Source organism: Pinus tabuliformis, chromosome 2_1 (assembly GCF_031772625.1).
Source record: "Pinus tabuliformis cultivar Carrire ecotype Pingquan chromosome 2_1, CPIR1, whole genome shotgun sequence".
Lineage (NCBI taxonomy): Eukaryota > Viridiplantae > Streptophyta > Pinopsida > Pinales > Pinaceae > Pinus > Pinus tabuliformis.
This window is the reverse complement of record NC_142299.1, coordinates 184,947,731-184,964,908: the sequence shown is the minus strand read 5'-3', so window position 1 is coordinate 184,964,908 and position 17,178 is coordinate 184,947,731.

Genomic DNA, 17,178 nt, shown 5'->3' with positions numbered 1-17,178 from the left:
CTTGAAAGAAAATATTAGTACAACACCTGTACTAGCATTGCCTGATCTTCAAAGACCATTTGAGATCCAAACGGATGCCAGTGACTATGCCATGGGAGCAGTGTTGACACAACACGGTAAACCCATATGTTTTAATCCTGGAGTAGTTAACTATCCTACATATGATAAAGAATTGTATGCATTAGTTCAGAGTGTGAAAAAGTGGAAACATTACTTAATGGGAAAAGAGACAGTAATACATACTGATCATCAACCACTTCAATATCTACACTCCCAAACTAAGTTGCAGCAATCAAGACACTACAGATGGATGGGTTTTCTACAACAGTTTCATTTAGTCATCAGATATAAAAACGACATACATATTAAAGTTGCAGACATGTTATCTAGACCCATTATAAATGCATCTACTATACTTAAGCATAATTCTGTGCTACATGAAAGCTACATTGAACAATATGCTCAAGATATAGACTTTAAAGATGTATATGCAACTTTCAGTCAAGGCAAATGGGTAGAAGAATTGGATTATCATGTGAAGGACCGACTCTTATACCATTGTGAGAAACTTTGCGTTCCACAAACTGAGAGAGTAAAGATAATTAGAGAAGCACATACTTCTCTGATATTAGGTCACTTTGGGGTAAGTAAAACAGTTGCACAACTGCAAAGATTTTGTTATTAGTAAAAAATGAACGAGACAGTTTCTAGATATGTAAGAGGGTGTACTATGTGTGCTAAAGGCAAGGCCAACAATAGAAAACTAGGCTTGTACACTCTATTACCAGTTCCTTATCACCCTTGGGAAAGTGTTTCCATGGATTTTGTTGGAGGATTGCATAAATCTAGGAAAGGTCATGATTATCTGTATGTTGTTGTGGATAGGTTCAACAAAATGTGTATTTTGATACCTTGTAACAAACAGATTATAGCTGAACAAACTGCAAAACTGTTCTTTGAACATGTATGGGTTCATTTTGGGTTACCCACTTCCATTGTATCTAATCGAGACACCCGATTTGTGGGAAAGTTTTGGTCAAGTCTGTGGGAACTGATGGACACTAAACTGAAGAAAAGCACAACTTTTCATCCACAAACTAATGGCCGGACAAAAGTAGTTAACAAGGCAGTGATCCAGTTACTTAGAGGATATTGCAGCAAACATCCTAAGCTTTGGGATGAACATTTTTGCTATATGCAGCATGCTTACAACAGAGCAAAACATTCTTCTACACAAAGATCTCCTTTTGAGACCTGTTTTGGTTTCACACCAAGGTCTCCTTTGGATTTTGTCTTTGGTAAAGATACCACAGTTGAGGGACACAGTGATGTGGACAGGGCAACTAGGTTCATTGAACAAATCCAGGAGATCCACCAGGCAGTACAGGAACAATTGGAAAAGAGCCAAGCCAAATACAAGGCAAGGCATGATAAGCATCGGATGGAGCATAGTTTCCAAGTTGGTGACCAAGTCTGGCTATATATCAGCAAGGACAGGATACAAGGTGAAGGTAAAAAGCTAAATCCCATCAAGTATGGACCTTTAAAAATACTTGAGAAGATTGGTGAGAATGCTTTTCGCCTTGATCTACCAGCTTACATGCACATCTACTCAGACATAAATGCAGATTGCTTGAGATTGTTTGAACCCTCACTGATTGAGGATCCCTAAGAGTAGAGTCAATTTTCTTCTATTGATGACCTGCTACCTGAATATCTTAACGAATTACAGGAAGACATAGTTTTGGACAGGAAGGTGAGGACGACGTGCATGGGAGATATTGAGTACCTCAGAATTGTGCTTAAGGGTTCAAAGCCGAGCAGTGCAAAGTGGATAGAGATTGGAAAAGTGAGACAATTGTACCCTCACTTAGTCGATGCTTGAAAACCAACTTTTGGTGGTCCAAAAGCTTTTTCAATGGGAAGGCTGTGATCCGAATTGGATCCATGAAGATTTCAAAGGACCATGACTGTATTAGAATAGGACAGACTTCAAATATTTATGAGCACAGAGTGATCAGGAAGACCTCTAGATAGCGGCAGTTTGTAGCCAGCGAGGAACGACGAGGACCTCAGTCAAAGTGCGCTGACCGAGGCCCATGGAGACCACGTAGGAGGCGAAACCAGCACCTGGGAAGCTCAGATCGGGAAAAGAAGGCCATTTCTGATGCGTGATCGCTGGGAAAAACCCCTCGAGAAGGAAAGCCCCGAAGCGCTCGGTCGCATGGAAGCTCGGAAAACCGTGGGGAAAGCGCTAAAGGCTAAAGGTGGGACCCACACTAAAAAATCGGCAGTATATCGAGGGCACCCTTGGTCGGTAAGTGGATTTGGAGAAAAACGAGCGATTCCATTCAGTGCCCAACGTATGGCAGGCGGAGGAGAGAGAAAACTGTCGCTTATCGCACGCTAATAGTCGAGCAAGTCAACCATGCGAAATGAGCGAATGACGTCGGATCTAAGGGCTCCAGATCTAACGGTTGAGATCGCGCCCGATGGAGGAACTGGATTTGACAGGGGATTAAGCCGCGATATATAAGGATTTGAGGTCCGATTTGACTGCTGAGATGGTGGATGACTCATTCCACAATGTAACCGAAAAACTGAACCGACGAGGAAGAGCTGGCGCAGTTTGTAGGAGGACAAGTGGCCACTCCCTGTGAGCCATTGATGATGACGTAGAGACAGGGAACTCCAAGCGAGCAGTAGTAGGCGATCTGACGGGGGCGGAAGAGGAAACGAGCAGTCATGAGATCGATTGGCTTTAAAGCCATGAACAGAGATAGAGAACAAGGGACACCAAGAGGAAGAACCAGAGAGAAGAAGACGAAGACAAAGAAAAGAAGAGACAGTGAAGCAAAGAGCAGAAAAGATAGAGAGCCGAGCTAACCTGCAACATAAGGCAGCATCGAGCAATACCTAAGAGGATCTGTCGGGAATTGAGCACCACATTGGGCTGCTCCCATTAAAGACCAGAGAGGTCAAGAGCTGGTAAGGAAAAGAGTCTGTGCACACTAGTGGCTTGGGGAATCCAAGAACCACCCTGCCAAGCAATTCTGTTTTAGCAGACTCAGATTGAGCTCCTCACTGTAATTCTCTACTTTAAAGACACAATAAAAGAAGGCCATCACTGAAAGCTGGACTGGAGATGTAGCCCTGGAGGATAGGGTGAACTCCTTATTAATTTGTTGTGTTCTTGTATTTGCTTACTATGTTTCTCTATTGTTTTCCATATTTCCAGTGTCTGTGTATTTTGCAATCTGATTGATCCATTACCTAAAATGACATAGACACACACCAACACATGAGTCTGTAATACCTTCATTCATTAATTAATTAACTGAGGTCACTCAAGAGTGATTTTCAGATCATCTCCCCCCATCTCTCTCTCTTTCTCTCTCTCTCTCTCTTTGCCCCCTCCCCAACTCTCTCTTAAATTTGATCAATGTTATTGTGTTTAAGAAATTATCTAAATTAAAAAAATTTAATTGTTTGTAAAATATTAAACCTATATTTTGGAACAAACATGTCAAAGAAAATAAAATAATGAAAAAATTTAAAAAATCATGCAATATATTTAATCTATCCCTTCGATCCTTAGCTAGATGGATCTATGCCGGTTCTTTTTATATATATATATATATATATATATAAAGAACTGACATAGAACCATCTTAGCTTATTTTTATTAAAATCTTAATTTAATTTCTATGGGAATATTTCGTGAGGATAGAGGGTTTAGATATATCTCAAATTGTAACATTTTCCCTTTTAGATTCAATTAAAAAAATGTTGTAAAATTAAATTAAAATTAAATATTTTTACTATGAAATAAGTTATGGTTTTTTGGCATGTGGCATTGATAAGCCATGGTATTGGCCCATGGTATTGTGACAAAGCCAATTTACAAGTTAATATCCATGGCAAAGTGAGGGTGAATATCCATGGTTAACAATCTTACCATATTGTTATAAAATATTTTGATTGTGAAATAATTTATGGTTTTTGGGCATGTAGTATTGATAATCCATGGTATTGACCCATGGTATTGTAAAAAAGGCTATTTTTTACAAGTTAATAATATCTACCATAATATGGGGGTGAATATCCACATTTAAGAATCTTGTCATATTGTTATAAAATATTTTGGTTGTGAAATAAGTTATGGTTTTTGGACTTGTAGTATTGGTAAGCCATGGTATTGACCCATGGTATTGTAACAAAGCCTATTCACAGGTTAATAACAAAATCAAAATATAACAAATTGAATTTTATTAATTTAACTTTTTATTATTAATTGAGGCCATATTTAAATGTTTACACTCATCCCAATATCGTTTTTAACTTCTTCTTCTTCTTTTTAATTTAGCATCTTATGCAAAAATAACAAATTATCATTAAAAATAAATCATTTAACCCAATTGAAATTTATAAATTTTATTTTATCTTATAAATATTTCTTTTATTTTTTCCATTATAACTATTTCTTTTCTTTTTCATTTCCAGTTTAGCCCCGGGTTCAAATAAAATATTCACAGATTACAACATCACATTGTAGCACTGCATTTTTCTCTGCCTTGTCGATATCTGTGTGGAAATTCCAGAAGAAGGAAGACCATTAATGTGATGTATGTATTCCATTGGATTCAAACCACAGATGGAGTTTGCATGGGAAACACCTTAGGAGAGAAATTCCAGAAGAAGGAAGACCATTAATGTGATGTATGTATTCCATTGGATTCAAACCGCAGATGGAGTTTGCATGGGAAACACCTTAGGAGAGCATCAACGATTAGATGGAGGAAGGGCAAAGTCATTGGGCGTGGAAATTTTGGCCTTTTGTACATGGGTTCAAATTTGAACTCTTGAGAGTTCTTACTTTTTACTAGAGATGATTTTTTTTCTTATGGGTAATGTTATGAAACCAGCTCACAAAAAGATAAAAAAGATAGATAAACGCCTTAGAAATAAGCCTCTTCGAGGGGGCAACCTCCTTTACATTACACAAATGAACAATTCTTGGATGATACAAATGAAAATACCTCCTTTCTATATATAGGAGTCTAAGGGGTCATAATATAATCAGAGCCGACATAACAATAATAATGTAAGCGCACAATAATAACAATATGGGGACTACATGGGCACAAAAATATAATAAGGGGGTTGTAATAATAACAATAAGGGGTTACACTAGTAGTATAGGGACCTAACATGCCCCTCTCCTTCAAAACATGTTGTCCTCAATGCTTGAGAGTGCATCCGCAACAAAAATTTTCTTCCCTTTTCTGTAGATGGTGTCAAAGTCATAACCCAACACATTTTTGACCCATTTTTTCTATTCTTCTAAAGATAATATTTGTTCAAAAAGTATTTAAGACTATCATGATCCATTTTTACCTTGAAGTGTCTTCCCATTAGGTAAGGTCGCCATTTCTTAAGTTCATGTAGTATTGCCAACGTTTCCTTCTCATAAATAGCTTGCTTGAGATGTAGCCGTAAAAATAACCAATCACCTACATCAAAACTTCTTTCACTGTGATGTTGATATGCCTGTTGTTTCATTCGATTCTGCACCAAATTGGCATTATCCTTTAAAAGTTGGAGAACTTGTTGTTGATGCTCGATGTGATCTTTCACTGCTTGAATCATTTTCTTCTTGATATGTCCTTCTATCTTAAGAGTTTGAGGAGTGGTAATTTCTTCCAATGCATTACAAGATATGGCTGGATTCATTTCTTGATGCTTGATGTGATGTTTCACTTCTTGAACATTTTTCTTCTTGATATGTCCTTCTATATTGAGAATTTGAGGAGTGGTAATTTCTTCCAACGCATTACAAGATATGGTCGGATTAATTTCTTGATGCTCAATGTGATATTTCACTTCTTGAACATTTTTCTTCTTGACATGTCCTTCTATCTTGATAGTTTGAGGAGTGGTAATTCCAGCGAATGCATTACAAGATATGGTCAGATTCATTTCTTCTTTCTTGATGTGATATTTCACTTCTTGAACCTTTTTCTTCTTGATATGTCCTTCTATCTTGAGCGTCTGAGGAGTTGTAATTCTTTCTAATGCTTTACAAGATATGTCCGGATTCATTGCTTCTTTCTCTGGGGTTGTTTACTAGTGTATATCCTCTTCTTTTGATGTTTCTTGATCGTTTTCTTCATCCTCTTCACAATCTATGTAAAATAATTTCTTCTCAGCACACTTATGACCTTTAGTGTATTTGCTATCACAAATGTAACAAAGTCCTTTTTGTCTTTTTTCTTCCAATTGTTGTCGTGCAAACCTTGTAGGTTGTGGAAGGCTAAAAGAAAAAACACTTCCATATTTATAGTTGTGAGTGGTAGGATTCCTTGTTTCCATAATTCCTCTTTCAATTTTTCTTGCCAACCTGAATGCCTTCTCCAATGAATCAGGTTCCCAAAGACGAACCTCATGTTGAATGTTATCCTTTAAAGTCCCTATGAAGACATCAATCCTTTTCTTCTCTGGAATATCATTTACCCTTATATTCAATTTTTTGAAATCCTCAATGTGCTCTACCATTGAACCCTTTTGTTTGAGATTTATCAATTGGCTAAAGAAGGTGTTACTCTTTGTATCCTCATAATGTGCTATCATTTCTTCCATGAAAATTGACCAAGTGACAAGTGCTTTACGAGAACACAACCCTTTATACCATAAAAATTGATCCGGTTCTAAATATGAAGATGCAATATGTACCTTTTGTAATAGTTGCACCTCATGTAGATCAAAATATTGCTCCATCTGTAGTATCCAATTTACTGGATCCTTGCCATCAAGCTTCCTCATATTGGCTTTTCTTGGTTTTAGGAGCTTGACCTTGAAATGACTGTAACTCTGTAAATTTGGATTTTCCAGTTTTGAAATCGCAACCTGTTGTATCCCTTTGCGTCCTCTTTCCAATACCACCAATCAGATCGAAATTGGATTCTCCAAGAAAGGGTTATGCACAATCTCCCACGATGACTTGAGTATAGACTTGTTCAGTAGAGCTAACTTGTACGATATGCCGCGGGTCACTGTTTCAAACTAAGGTTTTGAAAACGGTACCCAAAAAACTACAGTCTGTCCTCTTTCTTCAACTTCCTACGAAAATTCAATATGATGCTCAGAGAGAAAGTTATGATGATTTTTCGAAGGTGACCTGTTTGGAATGTAATTTGGGGGTTTGCAAAAACCCTAAATTGCTCAGATTATATCTCCAAAAATATAGTGAGACAAGATCTGAAATTCGGAGCCGAGGTTCAAACCGATTTCTTCTCAAATGGGTTTTTTTTTTTAGCTTCTGCAACTTCATAATGAAAGAGTTATAGCGAAAATCCCATGATGACTTATTTTAGTTGAAATTCTGGAGCTTGCAAAAACCCTAACTTCCTCAGATCATATATCTGAAAATATAGCGAGACAAGCTCTGAAATTCGGACTTGAGGTTTAGCGCGAGTTCATCTCAAATGGGGTTTTTTTTCGCTTCTGAAATGTCGCAGAAAGAAAGTTATAGCGAAAATTCCACGATGACCTATTTGGAGCAGCGAAACCCTAGAATCCAAAGCTCTGATACCAAATGTTATGAAACCAACTCACAAAAAGATAGAAAAGATAGATGAACGCCTTAGAAATAAGCCTCTTCGAGGGGGAAACCTCCTTTACATTACACAAATGAACAATTCTTCGATGATACAAATGACAAGACCTCCTTTCTATATGTGAGAGTCTAAGGGGTCATAATATAATCAGAGTCAACATAACAATAATAATGTAAGGGAATAATAATAACAATAGTGGGCTTTTATTGAGCACAATAATAACAATATGGGGACTACATGGGTACAACAATATAATAAAGGGGTTGTACTAATAACAATAAGGGGTTACACTGGTAGTATAGGGGCCTAACAGGTAAACAATTTCGAGGGTTTATATGATCAAATCATAAATTTCATTTAGAGTTGAGGGTTTAATGATTACGATAATGCAGATCTTGATTGCGGCCAACAATTCATCAAAATACAATGCACAAGTAAGCATTTTACATGTCCTTAATGTACAAAGGGTTTAATGATTATGATAATGTAGATCTTGATTGTGGATAACAATTCATCAAAAGACAATGGACAAGTAAGCATTTTTATGTCCTTATTGTACAAATCAGTTCTCTCCTCCCTAACCTTTCTAGGGTCAGAATGCATGAATTTATTTTTTCTTTTCACCTTTTTTTTAGTGGTTGATTGTTTGTGTAATGGAATCTACCATGCCCAAATTCAAAGGGCTCGAGTGATGCAAGCAAATTTTCTAGTAGGATGCAAATACTAGACCTCCCTCAAACTTTGATACATGAAATTAAAATTTCTTGTAATCATGAACATAAAATATTTTATGTTTCATCCTTAGGTTCTGATCTCAATCCCTATAGTTTTAAACCATGCTACTATATTTTAAGTAGAATATACTTAGATCCATTAAACCTTACAACTCTCCAAAGCTTAGGTTAATTTCAGCTAAAAATAAGGAACCTGAATGCCTTTTGGAATTTAGACTCAATGCTTACAAACAATGATAAAAAATGGAAGAATCTAAATGGTCTGATAACTTTTACCCACCCATCAATTTCCAAGACCTTTTATATTATTCTGAACCAAAACATAGAGAGTATAAGAAGAAGAGGAGCCTGGATGAGGTGGAAGAGGAGCCTGGATGAGGTGGACCCTGACCTACTTGATACTTTTCAAAAGTTGGGCATGCCTTTGACTAGAAGAAGAGATTTACCAACATTGTTGTAGACGTTGTTTTTGATAGTGTTTTCATTGCTACCATGCATAGGTAGACTCTATAGACAGTTGAGGTTATTTTTTGTTCATTATAAGATGTAATTCGGGAGTATCTTGAATCTTGATCTAGTTCGGAAGTAGTTTGGAAGGTTTGTTCCTCCTGCTGATAACTATTATGCTAAATTGTATTTTTTTTATAGAGATAACTCCTTCTATTAAATCCCCAAGCACACTTTGTCACCCATGGAAATATGCACTTATTTTAGGATGAATGAGATGGAGACCAGGCTGTTTGAGAGGACTCTTATTGTTGTATATGAGAGGAGTTTTGTGAGGTGAGAGGAGTTCTGTGACATATATTGAAGGATGCACTGCACCATTTTATGACACTAATCATCTCCATGCCACAGTAGTGGATCTCTATTGCACTGAGGGAGCAACAATAAAGTATTCCACTGTAAAGAATTGGTATGTCTAGGACAAGGAATGCAGACATGGGATTTATAATTTTATCACGAAAAGAGGTTTGTGTGATGGAGATAAATCAAGGATTTTGTGGACCTGAGTAGAGACTAGTTCAACAATTACTTGGAAATACTCAAGCATTATTTTGAAAGGCGATGATGCAATTAGAGAGTTCTATTTTGTTGTCTTGAAAAATAACTATCAATAGGGGGGGGGGGGACAAAGATGATCCATATAGGGAAGAATTGAAGGAGTAGGATTGTTTCTAAAATTATATCTATAGGCAAGTCAAGGAACTACTACAGAGGATTAGTGCAGGTGCAACCAAATTCTCATAATGCAAGGAATTTTTCACAGTGTGATTCGATGATCATCGGTGACCAGTCAGTGTGATTCGATGCTCATCGGTGACCATGCAGCTGCAAATACTTATCGTTACATTCAGGTACAATTTGAGTTGCATTCTAAAGTATCTAATTTCATTTATTGATAGTCCTTCTTGTGTCCTTGTCTCTCTTAATTTCATTGTGGTAGGATTGGAATGGGTTAAAAAATCAATAATATCATTGAGTAAAATAGACACCTACATGTCACTACATGTCATTGTGCATACTCTCTATTTTTTATATAGTTAGAAGTGAGAAATATTATGTGTGCACAACTAAAAATCCTAGTAGGCATGATGAATCCAATCTTAGTATGGAAATCGAAACCAAGAATCATAAAATATCAATAAATTTGTGACACGAGTAAAAAACACAATAAAATATTCTATGCCAACATTGTCTATTTAATGCAAGATACTACTAATATTTCATAATTTTCAGAGATGGTGGATGTCATGAAGATGCCCTCAAGAAAAGTTACTGACTTGAAGATAAGATGGTTAGTGCAACTATTTACTTTAAATAGGCTAAATTTAGGTAATTAAAACAAGTTTGAAAATCACTAGAAACACCACCCCTATTTATTTTAAATAGGCTAAATTTAGGTAATTAAAACAAGTTTGAAAATCACTAGAAACACCACCCCCACATCATTTTATTTCTAGTTGTACAAGATAATATTGAATAAAATTATGAGCACTTCCATTTAAATTGACCGTACATAAAATAACAAACAAGGTGATTTTAAAAGCTATATCCATCACCAATAATAAGATAAGATTTAATGAGATGAGAAAAAGTTTGTCTTGATATAACATGTAAATGCCATATTACTTATAACTCATGCATATTGTATCTTATTGTGCATATGTTAATTGTATAACTTCTATCTCGTTATTTTTTTTACATTTATAATGTCAAATATGTAGAAGATACATTACACTAGCTTAAATCCACACACAAATAAAATATGGAATCAGTAAGCATTTTCACACTCACTGGTTTAAAATTTTCCCTTGGTTGGTGAAGAACCAATTCAATGTTATTTTTGATGGAGTATTAAGAAATTAACCAAAGATAAAAATATGTTTGTCTTAAGTTACATTTCACGTAGCTATATCTACCCTGACGTAACTATAATATTCAAACTCAATTTTTTATATAGAAGTTAAATTTCATGTAGCTATAGAAGTTACATTTATGTGTTTTAGATAGAAGTTACATTTTACATAGCTATATCTAACGTGACATAACTATAATATTCCAACTCCATTTTTTTCACTTTTCAACATTTTAAAGATTTGTCTATTTTAGTGTGATTATGTAATTAAATAGTTGATATTGTTTAAGACACCTCCTATTTGCAACATTTTGAATGCTTCACTGGGATCTTGGGTAGGTTTTTGTTACTACCATATATCATGTTTTAAGTAGACAGTGTTTTATAATTCACCCAAGATACTTTAGGAGAAACCTTGAATTGCATGCTTGTTTCCATTATACATCTAATATTTGCAACCTTTTCCACGTGAAGAATGCAATAGCCCATGTTGAACATGAAGAAAGTACCTCAAAACTTGCCGAATATCAATTATTCTATTTCCAGAGGGGGATAGATCCACAGAAGGCAATGACAACTATCATAAATGGCTTTTGTCGGGTTGTATTTAATGAAATCCCACTAGAATTTTCTACTAAAGTAAATCAATTGATGAATTTTAAGCTTGAAGGTAGTGTTGAATGTTGAAATTTCTAAGTCTGACACGTTAGAAATCCCTACTGCATTATCTGGTTTAATTTCTCCTACTTGTTTATTCAATTAACAAGTTATTTATAAATATAAATACTAAAATAAACAAAAATGCAACCTTAACTCATATACAGATCAACAATTGAAATAACTGAGACAAACACACAAGGGACACCGTTATTTTCGGACAAACGTCCCTGGAAAAACCTATGAAGGAAAACGAGTGCATCAGATATGAGGGTTTTATTATTATGTAGTTTTTGAAACAACAGAAATGGCTCACCCAACAGAGAATTCCCTCGACAGTAGTACCTCTCCTTGTAGACAAATATTTCGGCTGATCAATCATTGGATGAACGATCCCACAACAACTATGGAAACTCCTTAGCTGGAAATCGAAATCTTCTCTAAGCTTCTCTACTACTCTGCATCACTTTGTAGGGACTCCGTCACCCTTCCTAGCTCACCAGCACTAAGTCTGCCCCACGAAAAATCTCTCGGCGCTACCTCTTAACGCTGTATCATCTCTTCTAGCCTCTGCGCAACTATTGAAGCCTCTGTGTCAACCCCTTGGCTCTTTGCGCCATCCCTCAGACCATCTGCGTCACCCACGTTGGCCTCTTCAGCCTCTGCATAGCTCTAAGCTACCTCTACGTTAACCTCTCCAAGCTCTGTGTTGTACCTCTGGCACTGTCTCTACCTCTCTGCTATGTATTCTCGGCCTCATGCTGAATTTCCGCTCATTGCAACAGGTCACTAGATCGATTCTCTCAACGAAACCCTGCTCCAGAAAATCGAACTGACTGATCAATTTAGTGTATCTCCAACTAACCCTCAAGCCTCCTCTTATAATTTTCCTGTTGAGTCTTCAACGACTGAGATTAAGTCCCTAATAAACATCTAAGATTATATTTGGCTTGATCCATGTCATTTAGAACATTCTCACCCAGTTTTATACTAATACTCATTAATATTTTAATTTTCCTAAGTTTAGACTTAGGAATCCCATTAAAAATATTAATTATTTTAATATCTTTCCAACCGGGTGGAATTTCACCAAACCATTTCTGGGTCTTGGATATCTTATGTGCCTTAGCATCTCCGCCAATTTTCATGGCTAGAGAACATCTGATGCTACCACAAATCAACACTTCCTCTTAGCGAGGAATATGCTCAAGTAATGCTCCATTATCGAAACATCACACTGATTATCCACACCAGTACCTGTGATGATGCTTGGCCTGCTGCCTCACATCATCTGCACTACTTCTTCATGTACTACTACCCATGACACTGCCACTTCCATTGCTACATATGTACTGCAGCTCCCTCTCAATACGCTGCCCATGCTGCCTCTAGCACTGCCACTGCTAATTGCTACATTGCAACTCAGTTACCGAGAAGTAGGAAACTGACATCTCCCAAATAATAACATCCCAGTTAGTCTGGAAGCCTTGTGAAACTGAAGTTTCCTCTGCTGCTATCATGTGCCCCCTTTGTTGCTACTTCACTGCTGCATACACCTCTGTGCCTCTCACACTACTGCAACCTCCATTGCGCTTCCTCATAATTCTGCACCCAATCACTGCTTTGCTACTCCACCACACTTTTCCCCACCCGACATATGTCATCATGCTACTATCATTAAGGGCTCCCATATCTGGATGTGATCCAAGATTTAGGGAACCTCAAGGATCTTTACCTTATTTTGTAGTCCTCCTGACTACAACTCGATGTCTCGCCACCTCTTCTCTAGAGGTGCATGAGCACTCATGGCACAGTCGTCATCAGTCTCGACTTCTTTCTCTTCCTTAGTTGGAGATGCCTTAGAATCATAATATTCTCCCTTGTTTTTCTTCCTGGGACACTCAGATGCCCCATCTCCCCACAATCAGAGCACTTCACCTTCAAGATTCCCTTCTTCTTCCTCTTCCCTTGCTTTCCCGTTGATGCTAGAGTCACATCCTCCTCCTCCTCTTTCTTGATTCGACTTCCCTTACCTCTAATCCCCGCCTCGGTCAACCTCCTAATCTATTCTTGGTGAAGATATTCCCACATATCCTCCTAACTTGTAAGAGTAGTTCCACTGAAAATATTTTGGACAAATGTCTCCCACTCCTCAGAGACTGCATTCAGGGCGGTCATCACAATGAACTCGGGATCTGGTGTAGACCCCATAGAAGTAAATTGGTCACGAATCTCATGCAATTTGAAGAGGAATGAATCTATCTGCTCTCCCTTCTGCATCTAATATGGTCACATTTAATTCTCCAATAACATCTTCCGCTGCATGAAATTTCCCTGATCCAAGGTCGTCAAAGTATCCCACAACTCCTTTGATGTGTTCTTTTTAGCAATATGTGGTATGACATGATCTTTGACCCCGTCTAGGATTATGCACTTCTCCCTCGCCATTGCATCCTCATACTTCTCATTCTTAGCTGGGTCAACTAGAATAGCCATGGTTCTCAAGGAAAAGTCCTTGATGCAATGTCGATCCAGGACTGCTAGGATCCTGGCCTTCCAGATGACAAAGTTGGAAGCCCTGTCCAACCTGTCTTGATCCCTCTGTTCGTTCACTACCATTTCATCTCCTCTTCTAGACTCCCTCTCAAATTCGACTTCCCTCCTGGAAATATCCCTCTAATTCCTAATTTCCCTCTTGGAAATCCTCTGGCCAGCTATCGAACCACTCCTCTCCAATCCTCCTTGCATCTGCAACTCAAATATTGATTTCTTAGCTAGAAAACCGTCAAGATAGCGACTCCCTCTACCTTGGTTCCATCTCCTTAAGTACTTTTATGTTCTGATAGAACCAACACCCCACTAGATTCTCAGTCACAATATGCCCACAACTCCCCAAGCCCTGACAACTGAAGAAACTTGAGCCTTTCAGGCTCTGTGCAATCCCCACAATGACATAATCTGCTCCTCCTGGCCACAGTGTCGATCCTTCCTGGCAGTGAAAGATGACTGGGCACTGCGTAGGTCTAATCTTCCCCTCTCTTCCTTTGTGCTGACCCTCCTCTTGGTTTGAAATGATGACGCATGCCCTCTGTGTCACTTCTTCTCCGTTGCTTCTGCTCTGGAACAACGTTGTCTCTCAGTATCGCTGCTAATGCTGCAAATTATTTAGATTACTGCTAGTGCCTTCAGTCCTCTTGTGATCTGCAATCCTCTGATACCATGTTAAAATTTGTAAGTTTGACATCTTAGAAATCCCTACTGCATTATCTGGTTTAATTTCTCCTACTTGTTCATTCCATTAACAAGTTATTTATAAATATAAATACTGAAATAAACACAAATGCAGCCTTAACTCATATACAAATCAACAATTGAAATAACTGAGACAAACACACAAGGGACACCGTTATTTTTGGACAGACGTCCCCAGAAAAATCCAATTCGGGAAAACCGGTGCAGCAGATATGAGGGTTTTATTATTATGTAGTTTCTGAATACAACTAGGGTGTCGGAAATGGCTCACCCAACAGAGAATGCCCTCGGCAGTAGTACCTCTCCCCGAAGATAGATATTATGGCTGATCAATCATCGGATGAACGATCCCACAACAACTACGACAGCTCCTTAGTTGGACAACAAAATATGCTCCAAGCTTCTCTACTGCTCTGCTTCACTCTGCAGGGACTGTGTCACCCTTCCCATCTCACCAACACTCAGTCTTCCCCATGAAAAATCTCTCGACGCTGCCTCTTGGCCCTATGTCATCTTTGCTAGCCTCTGCGGAACTACTGAAGCCTCTGCGTCAGCCCCTTCACTCTTTGCATCAGCCCTCACACCCTCTGTGTCACCCACACTGGCCTCTTCAGCCTCTGTGTAGCTCCCAGCTACCTCTGCGTCAACTTCTCCAGGCTCTGTGCTGTCTCTCTGTCACTATCTCTACCTCTCTGCTATGTATTCTTAGCCTCGTGTCGAACTACCCCTCACTGCAATAGATCACTAGCTCGATTCTCTCAACAAAAGCCAACTCTAGAAAATCGAACTAACTGATCAATTTGGTGTAACTCCAACTAACCCTTAGGGCTCCTCTTATAATTTTCCAGTTGAGTCTTCAATGACCAAAATTAGGTCGCTAATCAATGATTAAGATTAGATTTGGCTTGATCCATGTCATTTAGAACATTCTCACCCAATTTTATACTAATACCCATTAATATTTTAATTTTCCTAAGTTTAGACTTAGGAACCCCATTAAAAACATTAAATATTTTAATATCTCTCCAACCGGGTGGAATTTCTCCAAACCATTTCTGGGTCTTGGAAACCTTATGTGCCTTAGCCTCTCTACCAATTTTCATGTCTAGAGCACATCTGACGCTACCAAAAATAAACATTGTATAGGTGTTGCAAGGTATTTCTATAACACTATCTATCTACATGATTCTAATGCCGTGAGATGGTGTCTCAATAAAACTATTGTCCAGTGACAGGTGCTATATGTAGATAGCTTTCTCATGTCCTATATGTAAATCATATCATTATATTTATATGAAATCTCAGAATGTGTTCAAAGTTTGTCTCAGATAAGGAAATATGTATGTACTCTTAAATTTATCTATGTTATAATAAGATCAAGAATAAAGTTTTCATTGCAAATAATTGGGATTTACCATGTAAGTTTACTTTACTACATGAAATTCTTGATTTGTTAGATCCCAACTAGTTAGGGTTGAGTTTATTTTTGTTGTAATGAGATTAAGAATAAAGTTGTCATTTTAATCACTGAAATCTACCATGTAATATTTATTCACTACATGAAATTTTTTATTTGTTACAGCCTAACTTATTAGGATTATGAAGAGTTATCTTTCATGACAATATTTATGAATTCTCTATTCTTGCTCAAAGAATTCCATATTAGAGAAAGGTGGAAAATAAATGAGATGCAGCTGAATGGTTTCTGCTTTCAAATGTGTGGAGAGAGTATAAAATCATTTTCAGTTGCGTTCAAATATTTTGGAGCACCCACTAAAGTGCTTCATTTTCCTCCTAGTTAATTCCATTTCTATTATGCCAATGCTTCTAGAAGTCCTTCTCCAAAGTGATCTCTTAACTATCTTGGAGTGAAATTGGTTACTTGATTGGAACCCATGGATTACCATTTGATTAGGAGAAAGGGATGAGAAAGCTTCATATTCTTCAATATATTTTTCAAGTTAAAAACATATCGAATGATTACCTTTTTGTTTAATTGATACGACAATCATTCGAGCATTTGTTAGGATTTTGAGACCTTTTTGAATGAATTTTTTTCTTCTTTTGAAAGTTATGTTCTCAATTAAAGAAATTAAAGAAAATGTGAAAATGATGCAATGGAAGCATTTTCTGTTTTAGTTCCTAAGAATGGCTTGCTAATGTGAAGGGCTTGGTATTTTCTTGACTCAAGATTAGTCACATTTGACTTCCTAGCATTTATTTTAATTTCATTTTTGTTGTGTTTATATTTCTATCCTTGAAGTTGGCAATCTATTGCATGTGTAATAGGAAGTATTAGCTACTAAGCACTCTCAAAGGTGATATTGATGGATGACTAACTTTAAATGTACCTACTTGACACTTTAGTATTACACGATCATGCAAAGAAATTATTAATCAATATTAAAGGGAAGATGATTAACGTGTAATGTTTCTTGGCTTGTCATATAATTACTACATTTTGGCCCCCAATAATATATTTGAGGCTAATTTTTGGTTGTTACTTGTGGAGCTTCCCTTTGGTTCAGAAAAAAATCAAGGATAAATGTCCATTGCATTG